The 9658-nt window shown below is 44.9% G+C and overlaps 1 non-coding gene across 1 annotated transcript; it reads left to right on the forward strand.

Moving 5' to 3' along the window:
- The first annotated feature begins 8901 nt into the window (after positions 1 to 8901).
- LOC129404670 (small nucleolar RNA SNORA36 family) lies at positions 8902 to 9036 on the forward strand. Its single transcript, XR_008630040.1, has one exon. It is a non-coding gene; the product is annotated as a small nucleolar RNA SNORA36 family (small nucleolar RNA).
- The last annotated feature ends 622 nt before the right edge of the window (positions 9037 to 9658 follow it).

Consider the following 9658-nt stretch of genomic DNA (forward strand, 5'->3'; position numbering starts at 1 on the left):
CTGCTTCTGTGTGTGCCTCTGTTCTCTCTTCTGTCTGTCTCTCTATCTCTGTCTCTGTAGCCTCTCCAGTGGTCTCTTCTGAACTCTCTCTGTCTCTGTCATCTCTCCTCTGGTTTCTTCCGATCTCTCTTCTTCTGATTTCTCTCTCTGGAGCCCTTTGCTTCAGTCTCTGTAGCCTCACTCGCTCTCGCTTCTGACTCATGGGAGTGTGTACTCACGGGAGTGTTTGCTCACAGGAGTATGTACGTTTTTGTTGCCTATTAAATTGGCCAATTGTATTAAAAACAATATTTGGGGCTGAAGAGATAGTACAACAGGTACTATGTACACACTCCCGTGTATACACACTCCCGTTGAGTACTCATGGGAGTGTGTACTCAAGGGAGTGTTTGCTCAGGGGAGTGTGCACTCACAGGAATGCATACTCATGGGAGTGTTTGCTCACGGGAGTATGCACTCACGGGAGTGTGCACTCACAGGAGTGTGCACTCACGGGAGTGTTTGCTCACGGGAGTATGCACTCACGGAAGTGTGCACTCACAGAAGTGTGCACTCACGGGAGTGCATATTTAAAGGAGTGCGTACTCACGGGAGTGTTTGCTCACCGGAGTGTGCACTCACGGGAGTGTGCACTCATGGAAATGTGCACTCACGGGAGTGCATACTTAAAGGAGTGCGTACTCAGGGGAGTGTGCACTCACGGGAGTATGCACTCAGGGGAGTGTGCACTCACAGGAGTGTGCACTTAGGGGAGTGTGCACACTCAAGGGAGTACATACTCACGGAAGTGTGCACTCACAGGAGTGCTTGCTCACGGGTGTGTTTGCTCACCGGAGTGTGCACTCACGGGAGTGTTTGCTCACGGGAGTGCGCACTCACAGAAGTGTGCACTCAGGGGAGTGTGCACTCTGGGGAATGCGCACTCACGGGAGTGTGCACTCACAGAAGTGTACACTCACGGGAGTGCATACTCACAGGAGTGTTTGCTCACGGGACCGTGCGCTCCTGGGAGTGCGTACTCTCGGGAGTGTGCACTCACGGTAGTGGGTATCCCGGGAGTGCATTCTCACGGGAGTGCATACTCATGGGAGTGTGCACTCGTGGGAGTGTGCCTTCACAAGAGTGTACAGTCACGAGAGTGTTCACTCACAGGAGTGCCCATTCACGGGAGTGTTTGCTCACAGGAATGTGTACTCACGGGAGAGTGCTCTCATGGGAGTGTGCACTCGAGAGAGTGTGCACTCACTGGAGTGTATGTTCGCGGGAGTGTGTACTTACAGGAATGTGCACTCACGGTAGTGTGGTACTCATGGGAGTGTATACTCATGGTAGTGTGTACTCACAGGACTGTTTGCTCATGGTAGCATGTACTCACATGAGTGTGTACTCACAATTTCTCTTAGGGATAGCCGAATAGCATTTCATTCTATTTTCGTAGGGCCCAGGTCTCTGAGGCGTATGTTAGTGCAGGGTGAATGGTGATGTCAAAAAGATGTGCCTAGAGCTGGAGATTCTTTGTCCTCTTAATCACGTCTTCTTCGATGTTCTTGAAGGCATTCCACACTGCTCTCTTACTCCTGCGCAGTTCTGGTCCCAAGTCATTCCTCACTGCATTCAGAGATGTTCGTTCTGTTGAGAGCAAGTGGACCGTCAGAAACTAGTTCGTTTTTCATGGACATTGTTTTGGTGAGATTCATGAATAAATTATTATAAAATTTGTTTCTCATGCACATAATTCCAACACCATAGCCATGTACCCTCCCCCAAGGACCCCAATGCCCTTCCCTTTCTTTTTTTTTTCCAGTTTGTTTTTTTCCCATTTTATTTAAACACCATGGTTTATAAGTTGTTCATGACAACTCCTTTCAGGCATTTAATATTCCAACACCAATCCCATCACCACTGTGACCTTCCCCTCACCGTTGTCTCCATTTTCCCAACCATCCCTCAAACTTGCCCTCATTGCAGGTCCAAAATAATCTGTTTTATGTTGCTTGTTACCATTAAGTTGCTAATGAGATTATAAAAAAAGTACTTCAGTAAAAGAAAATTTGTGAAAATTGTTGTATCTCACCATGGGGACATTAAGTCCTTATCTGAGGGTTTACTAAGTTGTTGTGGCTAATTGAGCCTTCTGTGTTAATGTGTTTGTTAATCAAACTTAGTTGACTTCTGTGCTACATTCTCATCTCATTGGAGCTGGTGTGATATGTTAGTATTGTAGAGTTTGGGGATGTTGCTCCAGAAAACCCAGACTATTTAACTGGGTAGTGAGCTTACATGGTGGTGGAATGTGGGTGTGAAAGTATAGAGCAGGTAGGGGGGATTTTGCCCACTCACACTCTGAGAAGGCCTGGAGTTTTCAGACAAAAAAAAAAAGTGTACCTGAAATTTTTGGCAGTTTGGCATCACTGTGGAGCTCAGTCATGGGTGGTAGAGTCTGGACAAAGACATGGAAGCAGTTGTTGATCAGTACCCCTTTCGCTGCAAGGCCACCATAATTGTGTGGATCATGTTGCCTTTGGCCCTTATCACTATCTTGCTGTGCAGCTTTAAGTCCCATATATTGGAAAGCTCAACCCTTACTAACTGGCTTCATTTAGCATGATATCCTGTATTTCCATCTATGGTGCTGCAAACTGCATGATTTTGTTCTTTCGTAGAGCTTCATAGCATTCCACTGTGTATATATACCACAACTTCTTGATTCATTCATAGTTGGACATTTGGGTTATTTCCATGTCTTGGCTATTGTGCTAAGTGCAGCGATAAACATAGGTGTGCATATATCCCTTCAAAATAGGTTTTGTGTTTTGCAAAGAGATGCTGAAAACTGGGTCATATGGTAGTTCTATTCCTATTTTTTAATATGCCCATATTGCTTTCCATAAAGACTGAAATGATTGAGTCTTTATGAGTTTTGATTTCTTTTTAAAAGCCACCCCCCAGAGAACCAGGGGCCAATCCCAGTGATGCTAGGCCTGGTTTTGCAGCCAGGTGACTCAGTGCTGCTCTGGCGGAAGGTGCTGAGGCCAAAAGAGCCACACCCCACAGTTCTAGGTCATACAATGTAAAGGATCAGACTCAGAACCTTGTGAGAAGTAAACCTGTACTCTACCACTTGACCTAGCTCTCTGTCCTCTGTGTATAACAGTGAAATTGGGGGATAAAATTTATGGAAGGAAAACGAACATAAGCATTACACTATCCACCAGAACTACTAATGACATTCACACATAATAACAGGTCACATCTCAAAACAAACTAGATGACTTTACAGTGTCCCACCAGAACCTGTGAAATCTGCCACTTGATTGACGTCTCTAATTGAAGAGCTAAGCTCTTCTTCCTGGTCACTGTTTTTATAACAGAAATAAGAAGAAACTATAATGGGCCAGAATCACCATTATAGTTGATTGGATAGCCAAGAGAGTCTAAAAACAGGGCAAGGTGTGTATGTTTGGGGTGGGGGGTAGGGTGGAGGGATTAAGTTTTGTTTGTTTTACTCCATGGGTAGGAGGACAACCCAGTGGTGCTTAGGGGCATTATGTGGTATTGGGAACCAAATCAGAGTTGATCACATGGTATGGCAAGTGCCATAACCCCTCTACTATATCTCTGAACCAAGAGAATCTCAACTTTTAAAAGGAGATGTCACTATGAATCTATCATTCTGTTTTGGGGCCATACCTGGGGTGCTCTGGGCTTACTCCTGGCTCTGTAGTGAGTGATCACTCCTGGTGGGCTTAGGAGACCATCTGGGGTGCCAGCGATTGAGTCCAGGTCAGCTGTGTGCAAGGCAAATGCCCTACCCGATATATACTATAATTCTGGCCCCTGAATTTATCATTCTAAAATTATCTTGACAAGATTAAAAATTATTATCTTTCGAAACTGATAATCAGAAATGAAGAGCTTGTGAAATGTTGAATGTTTCTAAATCTCTATCAATATGTATTATCTTTGTGGGGCTGGAGTGATAGCACAGCGGGTAGGGCGCTTACCTTGCACGCGGCCGACCCGGGTTCGATTCCCAGCATCCCATATGGTCCCCTGAGCACCGCCAGGGGTAATTCCTGAGTGCAGAGCCAGGAGTGACCCCTGTGCATCGCCGGGTGTGACCCAAAAAGCACATTGAGTCCCTGCTTTTATCTTTGAGTCCCTGCTTCTTCTCAACCAGTTATCCACCCTCCTTCCCATGGAATTTATTTTGTTGGATTGAAGAAAAAGATTCTAATAGAAAGAACTAGCTCTATGCTTCAATCTTTGAAAAACTATCTTTCTGCACAGAACCTCCTCCTTGGGGGTGTTTGGAATGTTTTAGGATGGGTGTGGTTCCTGCCTGCACATGGTTTGAAATCTTTTTTTTTTTCTTTTTGGGTCACACCCGGCGATGCACAGGGGTCACTCCTGGCTCTGCACTCAGGAATCACCCCTGGCGGTGCTCAGGGGGCCATATGGGATGCTGGGAATCGAACCCCGGTCGGCCGCGCGCAAGGCAAACGCCCTACCCGCTGTGCTATCGCTCCAGCCCCCGGTTTGCAATCTTTTACCAGGATGCAATATATATACAAGGCACAGACTTTCCAAGGCAACTCTCAGCCCCTTCTGAAAGCAATAAATTAGGATCTTACTTGGGGGAAATTCAGGAATCTACAACACTTTGAACTAGGTTACCCAGGTGATTCTTCTGCACTGTAATATCTGAAAGCTGGGGAAATGGCTCAAAGGGGTGGGTGCATGTTTTGCATGTGGGAGTTTGATCCCTGGCACCACATGGTTCCCTCAGCACCCCTGGGTGTGGTCCCCTGTCTGAGAAATAATGACGGAGAGCCTTGGCTGGGGCTGAGAAAGGTCATTTCAGAGGCCTAATCATCAGCATCTGTGCAGCTTAGGAAATGACTTCCCTCTTCCTGGGACTTGTAGCTCCACAGATGCCATTCATTAAATGAAATTATATGCTTAATAAACACATAAAGATGTAAAGGAAATAGTCAGGCCCAAGTTGTTGCTCTGTCATTGAAGTTGGATGATGTTTCTTTGGTAAGCTAAACTGAAACATGACATATCTGTTACATTGAGTTTTGCATGAAATGATGATTTTCAAATATGTTTTAAAAGTCAAGTTATAGAAAGTCATTTTATATCCCTAAATGTTCTGAATCCAGATATTTAATCTTTAGGTCCCTGTAACCTGTCCTAAAGTCGAGAGTCTAAACTTGAGAAAAACAAGGCCAGATGTCCTCGCCTGTACATACTAGGCTACTCGGCCCTCCTTGCAATAAACCAGGAAACCCAAGTCCATGAGGCAGGATCAGATCCCAGTTACAGCATGGTCTTGTTTGTGGAGCAAATGAAAAATCATTACATGTTTTATTACACTCCAGCATCTATTTACAACTCTCAACGCATTCTGAGTTTGCGTTTTCCTTTGAAATGAAAAATCCTGTAATGAAAATTAATAAGAGGGATACCGTATTAGGGGATAGTAATGGGACTATTTTTTAAAAATACAATAAATTATAGCTTTGCTGTTCTTTAAGATTTATTCAATATGCACCCTTTCAAAAGAAAAATTAGGATCCAGGCAAAGGTCTAGGTTTTTGAGACAATAGCAGTAAATAGAACAAAGCAAGCATCCTGATTCTTTTTTTTTTTTTTTTTTTTTTTGCTTTTTGGGTCACACCCGGCGATGCACAGGGCACAGGGGTTACTCCCGGCTCTGCACTCATGAATTACTCCTGGCAATGCTCAGGGGACCATATGGGATGCTGGGAATCGAACCCGGGTCGGCCGTGTGCAAGGTAAACGCCCTACCCACTGTGCTATCACTCCAGCCCCAACAAGCATCCTGATTCTTACAGGTACTTTTGTTGTTGTTTTGGTTTGGGGACCACAACTGACAATGCTCAGAGTACCTATTCCTGGTGGTGCTTGGAGGACTATGAAGTTCTGGGGATCAACCTGGGCCTCTGGTCTAGGAAGGTCCCAGCCTATTAAGTTATCTCTCCAGCTCCCTCCTGGAGCTTTTTATCTAGAGAGGAAGGAAGGCACTTTTTTTAATTAATTTTTTTAATGAGGCATCATAGTTTATAATGCTATTGAATTCCTTTTATAGTTGCTGAGCTACTCCACCACTCCCTCCACCAGTGTTTCAAGATCCCTCCACCATTACACCGAGGTCAGATGGGAAGCAGATGAAAAAGGCGATATTGCGTCCAGGGGATGTAGCAGATGCCCCTTCTTTGCAAGCTTGAGGCTGAATCCTGGACCAGTGCCAGCAGCTCTGCTATCTTCTACCCCCAGTGCCACAATCGAGTGTGAGATCTCCAGCACACAGCCAGTGATTGTGAGCACCACCGCTAACGTGTGCAACCCTCAGAGGGAACCCCACTAAAGATGTGTGAGCACCCTGGGCAAGAGGATAAACTCCCAGCGAGCACGAGCACTGAGGGAATGCACCCTCCAGCGAGCACTGTGTAAGCACCACAATCAAGTGAGCAGAGCTCCTATTCATAGCAACCTGAACACCAAAGGGAAAGGAACACCGATATTATAGACTGTCCCCACACAATGAGAGGCTCGAAGGAAACAAAGACAGAGGAGTGGAGTGTGGTCCATTTTTCTTTGGAGGGGGAGGGTGTTAACTATTTTTAGTTGGGGTAGCCAGGAGCGGTTAAGGTGACATTTGAGCTGAGACCCGCAGGAAGTGAGAAAGTGAGGCCAAAAGTTAGAAAAAAAAAGGAAAGGGGTGTCTGGCTGTTCAACCCAGGAATCAGCCCTGAGGCAGAAGAAGTAGATCAGTGTTTGATCAGCCAGACAGCTGGCCCGCCTATGAGTGGAGTGTGCATGGGGAAAAGTGACCAAACACGAAATCAGAAAAGTAGCAGGGAATGCCTGTTCCCACAGGACCTTGGGCAGCTAAGGTTTTGCTCCACACTTTGGAGGTTTGAGAAGAGAAATGAGCTGATCTTTGTAGATACAGACCTAAGCAGAGAGGCTGCTTAGGAATGCAGGTGAGAAGTGAGGACAGGAGGCTGGGAGGGTGTCTTGGAAGGATATGACCCTTCCTGCTTCCTCTTATATGTCAAAGTACTGTATGAGAAAAGATTTCTCAATGAAGACATAGTCTGGTGCAAGGCCAAGTTTGCCAAGACTTCTCTCTGCTCAGGTGCACCTCTGCCCTGCCCCGTCACGATCTTCTCTAGCCCTGCCAAGAGAAAAGTCCCCCCTCTGGGGTCATAGTCTTTCCGAGCACCAAAGATTCTATCCTTGTCAGGGGAAATGACCTCACTCCCAAGACTTTCAATGGGAAGATTCTATAAACCTCTCTGCTTTCTGTTTCTTAAGCTTTTAATGGCAGAGTGTCCTTACTTTTGGGGTGAAACACATGTGAGCACATGGCTATTCAAAAGGAGAAAGAACTCCTAAATCTGATGGCAAGCTGTAGGAAAAATCTTTCCTAAAATTCTAGAATCAATCTATTTGCAAAAGCTATCAAAGATAGCCCTCCAAAGATCCCTGGTTCAGAAAAGTGGCTGAGATCTGAAGACTGCTGCTAAGAGCAATGTTCATGGTAGAATTTGTGATGCAGAGGAGGGCAGTTTATATGACATTGGAATCATCAGGCAGATTCCCGCTTTCTCCTCTTCGTTCATCCATTCATTCAATCACTTACTTGCTAAGTCATTGATCTATTCCTTTACCCAGCAAATGTATTAGATACCTGCTATGTGCCAGGCACACTTCTGAACAGTGAGGTACAGTGACTTAAAAATAAAATCAAAGGGCTGGAGAGATAGCATAGGGTTTAAAATATTTACCTTTGCATGTGACCAACTCTGATATGATCCCAGCACCCCATAGGGTGCCCAAGTCCCGCCAGGAGTGATCCCTGAGCACAGAACCAGGGATCAGCCCTGAGCTTTGCTGGTCATGCTCTCCCCCACCTGACCCCCCAAATAAAAAGCAAAACAGAAAAGCAAAGATGAAAACCAGGTCATTCTTATGTTGAAGGCACTTTCACAGGTAGGACACCACCTTTCATTTTCTACCCCAAAGGTAGAAGCATTCAGTCATCATTATTCAGTAAAGGAATGGAGCTGCTCAGAGTGAACCTGGAGTCTGGGCCTGTATCTTCCTTAGGTCCACAATGAAGCTGCAAACATATGAGCTGACCACTGCAATCCTCAAGCCCAGGACACTTCCAGTCCTGTTCTTGTGGTGGGGGAGATGGGGCTGGGCAGAGAGGCGGAGATATTGGAGATCGTAACCAGGTCATATGTGCTACAGTTAAGCCACATCTCAAGGGGAAGCAGAAGAAAATAAAACAAAATGCAAAGAACTTTCTGATCCAGAGTGCAAGGCCCAGAAAAGCAGCTTGTGTGTTCACTGGTTCAAATTATTTTTAAAACGCTTGCTGTGGAAATGTGAAAAAAAAATTCAGGATGCAAATGCAAATGGTACAGAATAGTCCCTATTTGGTAAAAAGGGATGTATTTATACACATGCACATATGTATGGAGAAAATACTGGCAAGATGTGCAATTAAATCTCAGGAGACTGGGTTTATAGGAGGATTTTTATGTTTTTGTTACTTTTCTTCATTCTCTAAATCTTCTACTCTGAGTGTGCATTAGTTCTAATTATTCAAAAATAAGTTTTGAACAACCAATGGCTAATTATTGCTATCAATTCTGTACTGGAATTTACTTTAACTTCAAAAAAGAAAGAAACAAATTTCTTTCTTAAGAAATCTTAAGAAAGCTGCTAGTCAATCCCACTGAATTCTCAACAGCAATCTCACACCTATTTTCATTTTATAAATGAGCCTCAGGAAGGTTTTTTTTTTTTAAAAAAAAAAGAAAGAAAGAAAATAAAAGAAAGAAAAAGAAAAGCAAACCAAATCGTTAAGCCTAGTTCAGGGATCAGGGCTGCTTCGCTGTTCTGGTAATTAATTTTGGAACATTAAGACAAGATCTGGGAGAAATTGGGTAGATGGTATATCTCTATTCATTTTCCTTCCTGCCTGCAAAAATAATAATAATAATAATAACTATAAGCAAAACAGAATCCCAGGAGAATCAAAATACGAAGGTGGTCAGGGCAGAACAGCTCTAGAAAATGTCGCCTAGTTGCCCAGAGTGAGGGCGAGGGTCTTAACCACGTACTCAATGCTGTCAAGGAGTCACAGTAGAGGTCAGGGCTTATGTGAGGATGCCAGCTCTCTGGGACTGATTAACTGGCAGACTTGACTTTATGCGAGTTGTGGGGGGTCCTTGGGAATCACTAGGACCACACCAAGATGTGCTGGAGGGTGAAAGTTGGCATGGGGTGCCAGGGAATCACACCCCGCACTGCCTACTACCTTAACCACATATCTGATCCCTTGCTCTGGGGGAAGTTAGATCACTTCTTTAGATCTAAAGGAACCTATCAAAAGGCTGACCTCTCTATGTCCCATTTCTGTAAATCAGGACAGTGGCTCTTTATTGTATTGTTTTGTGTAGAAGCCACACCCAGCAGGGCCAGGGGCCACAGAACAGTACCTGGTGTGTCGGGGTGGAGCCCTGTGGTGCTGGAGATAGAACTCAGGGCTTCACCCGTTTGGTATGTGCTCTACCACTTGAGCTATCTTCCCTAAACAGAAATGTGGTTT

Source organism: Sorex araneus, chromosome 4 (genome assembly GCF_027595985.1).
Source record: "Sorex araneus isolate mSorAra2 chromosome 4, mSorAra2.pri, whole genome shotgun sequence".
Lineage (NCBI taxonomy): Eukaryota > Metazoa > Chordata > Mammalia > Eulipotyphla > Soricidae > Sorex > Sorex araneus.